Below are 5,206 nucleotides of genomic sequence, written 5' to 3' on the forward strand. Positions count from 1 at the left end.
TTCCTTACACCTGTTGTCCTGTTCACCTAGCAGCAAATAGGTACCTGGGTGTTAGTCGACTGGTGTGGGTCGCATCCTGGGGGACAAGATTAAGGACCCCAATGGAAATAAGTTAGACAGTCCTCGATGACGCACTGACTTTCTTGGGTTATCCTGGGTGGCTAACCCTCCGGGGTTAAAAATCCGAACGAAATCTTATCTTATCTTAAAATATACTGCAAAGTCACTATTTTAAACTAAGAACACAGACGCAGGTATTCCACATTATGCACTGTGTGCTGCAGGATTTTTTATATTGTGCACACTTACCTGCAGCACACAGTGCATAATGAGGAAAAAACGACAATGGTCTTTTTGGTTTAAAACAGCGACTTTGGGATGTATTTTTGTACAGTTTTATGGTTATATTCTGGGTATCTTGGTTTCGTTTGATACAACGGAAGATATATTAAAGAAATAGAGATGATTCTGATATGTTTTAAGACTGAAAGTAGCTTGAAATTGAGCTCAAAATGGCGGAAATGTTCGATTTTTGCCAATGTTCAAGAGTAAACATATCACATCACACATCAACTGGTGGGTCCAATAAGCATTTACAAATGCGTTGATATTTATATAATTATTACAATAATGCAGTAATCTGCATAACAGGTAATCTACTTTTTTGTGAATAAAAATTCAGAATGGAAGGAAAGCATAATACAGCCTCTCCTCACTTAACAACAGTGTCTCCTCACTTAACAACAGTCTCTCCTCACTTAACAACAGCCTCTCCTCACTTAACAGTCTCTCCTCACTTAACAGCCTATCCTCACTTAACAACAGTCTCTCCTCACTTAACAACAGTCTCTCCTCACTTAACAACAGTCTCTCCTCTCTTAACAGTCTCTCCTCGCTTAACAACAGTCTCTCCTCATTTAACAACAGTCTCTTCTCACTTAACAACAGTCTCTCCTCACTTAACAACAGCCTCTCCTCACTTAACAACAGCCTCTCCTCACTTAACAACAGTCTCTCCTCACTTAACAACAGCATCTCACTTAACAACAGTCTCTCCTCACTTAACAACAGTCTCTCCTCACTTAACAACAGTCTCTCCTCACTTAACAACAGGGTTCCATTTCTAAGAGTAGGTCGGTGAACAAATTCATAGCTAAGTGAGGAGAATATTATAATGGCAGCGGGTTTTTTGTCAGTCATCTTTGATATTGTTTTAATGTCACCTTCGCACGCACCATTTATAACATTTCTGGTATGTGTTTAAATGTTTATACGGTAATGGACTGTGTATTGTAATAAACAGAATAGAGGAAATCAGCTCTAATATACATTATTTTGGTATGTATACTTAGGTTAGAGAGTTGGTCGCAAGTCCGAGTCGTTGGTAATTGAGTATGTTGCTAAGTGAGGAGAGGCCTTTGGAGGCCTGGAGATGTGACTAATAAACAGAGAAAATGTTATTTTAGTGCCAGGAATGTCTGCATTGTTTAGTCTGGACACTATTTTGAAACTGGCATCTTTTGAAATTTGTGTGAAATTGGCCAAATTACCAATTTCTGATCACTTTATCGGGTAGTTCAAATAGGTAAATGGGCCGTTTCTTGTACTCAGTTGATAGAATAGAAGGAACACTAACAAAATAGCTATGAATTTGGTCGACTGGAACAATGGGCGCCAGATTCAGAGACAGAATCAGGACGGGAGACCTGCACATATGACAGAGAATCACCGCAATTAATGTCAGGCTAGACAAACTAAAGAGACAACTATATGACATGCAGGAACTTTATGTACCTGACGGGGAGAACCGTCCCCAACCATCGAACACGACCAACTACACCATCAACTCCCCCCAACAGATCCCAAAGAATAACCCTCCAACAAAGAGTCCGACACTTGATCCACAAGGAGAACTTCCCTCGACCAAGGATCGCGAGTGACCGCCCCAAAGAATCACAAGAACGGATACCACCGGAACCATTCTACGTCCAGTAACGTGATTAACGCTCACAAGTAACCTTGTAACACCTGCAGCAGGACACCACCTCACCGACCAACTCCCGCCCAGCGACCGACTCCCGCCCAGCGACCGACTCCCGCCCAGCGACCCACTCCCGCCCAGCGACCCACTCCCGCCCAGCGACCCACTCCCGCCCAGCGACCCACTCCCGCCCAGCGACCGACTCCCGCCCAGCGACCCACTCCCGCCCAGCGACCCACTCCCGCCCAGCGACCCACTCCCGCCCAGCGACCCACTCCCGCCCAGCGACCCCCGCCCGCCCAGCGACCCACTCCCGCCCAGCGACCCACTCCCGCCCAGCGACCCACTCCCGCCCAGCGACCCACTCCCGCCCAGCGACCCACTCCCGCCCAGCGACCGACTCCCGCCCAGCGACCCACTCCCGCCCAGCGACCCACTCCCGCCCAGCGACCCACTCCCGCCCAGCGACCCACTCCCGCCCAGCGACCCACTCCCGCCCAGCGACCCACTCCCGCCCAGCGACCCACTCCCGCCCAGCGACCCACTCCCGCCCCGCGACCCACACCCGCCCAGCGACCCACTCCCGCCCAGCGACCGACTCCCGCCCAGCGACCGACTCCCGCCCAGCGACCGACTCCCGCCCAGCGACAAACCTGCAGCAGCAGCCTCACCACCGACCTCTTGCGCACAAAAAAAAGGCAGCTGCAAGCAGAATACATCTTTCCAATTCAGCAACACACCGGTATACCGCCGGCATAGCGCTGGTATAGCAGTGTACCAGCTGGTATAGCAGTGTACCAGCTGGTGTAGCAGTGTACCAGCTGGTATAGCAGTGTACCAGCTGGTGTAGCAGTGTACCAGCTGGTACAGCAGTGTACCAGCTGGTATAGCAGTGTACCAGCTGGTATAGCAGTGTACCAGCTGGTATAGCAGTGTACCAGCTGGTATAGTAGTGTACCAGCTGGTGTAGCAGTGTACCAGCTGGTGTAGCAGTGTACCAGCTGGTATAGCAGTGTACCAGCTGGTATAGCAGTGTACCAGCTGGTGTAGCAGTGTACCAGCTGGTATAGCAGTGTACCAGCTGGTATAGCAGTGTACCAGCTGGTATAGCAGTGTACCAGCTGGTATAGCAGTGTACCAGCTGGTATAGCAGTGTACCAGCTGGTGTAGCAGTGTACCAGCTGGTATAGCAGTGTACCAGCTGGTATAGCAGTGTACCAGCTGGTGTAGCAGTGTACCAGCTGGTGTAGCAGTGTACCAGCTGGTACAGCAGTGTACCAGCTGGTGTAGCAGTGTACCAGCTGGTACAGCAGTGTACCAGCTGGTGTAGCAGTGTACCAGCTGGTATAGCAGTGTACCAGCTGGTACAGCAGTGTACCAGCTGGTACAGCAGTGTACCAGCTGGTACAGCAGTGTACCAGCTGGGACAGTAGTGTACCAGCTGGGACAGCAGTGTACCAGCTGGCAGCAGGTGGTAAACCTATCCTGTAAATTCAACTTTTTTCACAAATAACACAACACACGTTTTTAAGTTAAACCAAAGTGGATAAACCACTTACCTTTAACCCCCCTCCTCCCCCCTCCTCTCCCCTCCACCCCTCCTCCCACCCCTCCTCTTCCCTCCACCCCACCCCTCCTCCCCCCTCCACCCATCCTCCTCCACTCCTCTTCCCCCCTCCACCCCTCCCCCCCCCCATCCACCCCTCCTCCTCCCCCTCCACCCCTCCCTCCTCTCCCCTCCACCCCTCCTCCCTCCCCCCTCCACCCATCCTCCTCCCCCCTCCTCCCACTCCCCTCCACCCCTCCTCTCCCCTCCACCCCCCCTCCTCCCTCCCCCCTCCACCCCTCCTCCTCCCCCCTCCACCCCTCCTCCCTCCCCACTCCACCCCTCCTCCCTCCCCCCTCCTCTCCACTCCACCCCTCCTCCCTCTCTACTCCACCCCTCCTCCCTCTCTACGCCACCCCTCCTCCCTCTCTACTCCACCCCTCCTCCCTCTCTACTCCACCCCTCCTCCCTCCCCCCTCCTCCTCCCCCCTCCACCCCTCCTCCCTCCCCCCTCCTCTCCCCTCCACCCCTCCTCCCACCCCCCTCCACCCCTCCTCCCCCCTCCACCCCTCCTCCTCCTCCTCCTCTCCCCTCCACCCCTCCCCCCTCCCCCCCAACCCTCCCCATCTTAAAGTTCTGGTCACAACTCCACCGCTATAAATTATATTACCCAGGAAGCAGTAAGCCCGTAGGGGCGGGCATATTTCTTACGTCCGGCGTCTTTCACCTGCTGAAAGTCTGTTATTTGGTTGTTGCTCCTCCACCTCGGATCCAGAGCCCTCCATGTTGACTCTCGAGTCAAATATCAGCAGAAATAAGAGAAAAATTTGTTAGCTTCGATCTTTGTTGTTCTCGCTGTTAAAATAACTCACATACATCTTTTAAATGTTTTATTAACATTTATATTTTATTTTTGTTACTTTATTATATTTTATTACATAATTTTAGCGTATTTCCTATCGGAAAATTTTATATTAATAATAAACAGTGTTTTTATATTGAGTTTTTATTGATTTTAAAATAACCTTCGTACATCTTTAACGAATTTTATTGTCAATAATATTTTATTTTATTACTTTATTATAATCATAAAAATAATAATAATAATAATAATATCAATAATAATAATAATAATAATAATAATAATAATAATATCTTTATTATTAATGTTTATTAAATGTTAAAGTTCTGTTGTGAACGTAAAACTAATGTTTGTAAACTGTGGAAGATAATAATATTAATAATATTAATAATATATAGACATACAACTAGTATATAATAAAAATATAACATTCTAAACAGGATATATGTTAATATTATTTTCTAGAATATAATAAATGGCTGAATTAAAATGTTAGAAGTGTCTGGGTTATTCAAGAAAATATTATCCATATAAATACATTATTTAATACAAATATATTATTTTTCAACAAAATATAGCAATATAGATAACATATAATAAAGAAATAAAATATTATTGACAATAAAATTCGTTAAAGATGTACGAAGGTTATTTTAAAATCAATAAAAACTCAATATAAAAAAAACTATTTATTATTAATATAAAATTTCTCGATAGAAAAACCGCTAAAATTATCTAATAAAATATAATAAAGCAACAAAAATAAAATAAAAATGTTAATAAAACATTTATAAGATGTATATGAGTTATTTTAACC

The sequence above is a fragment of the Cherax quadricarinatus genome, unplaced genomic scaffold, assembly GCF_038502225.1.
Source record: "Cherax quadricarinatus isolate ZL_2023a unplaced genomic scaffold, ASM3850222v1 Contig61, whole genome shotgun sequence".
In the NCBI taxonomy this organism is placed as follows: Eukaryota; Metazoa; Arthropoda; class Malacostraca; order Decapoda; family Parastacidae; genus Cherax; species Cherax quadricarinatus.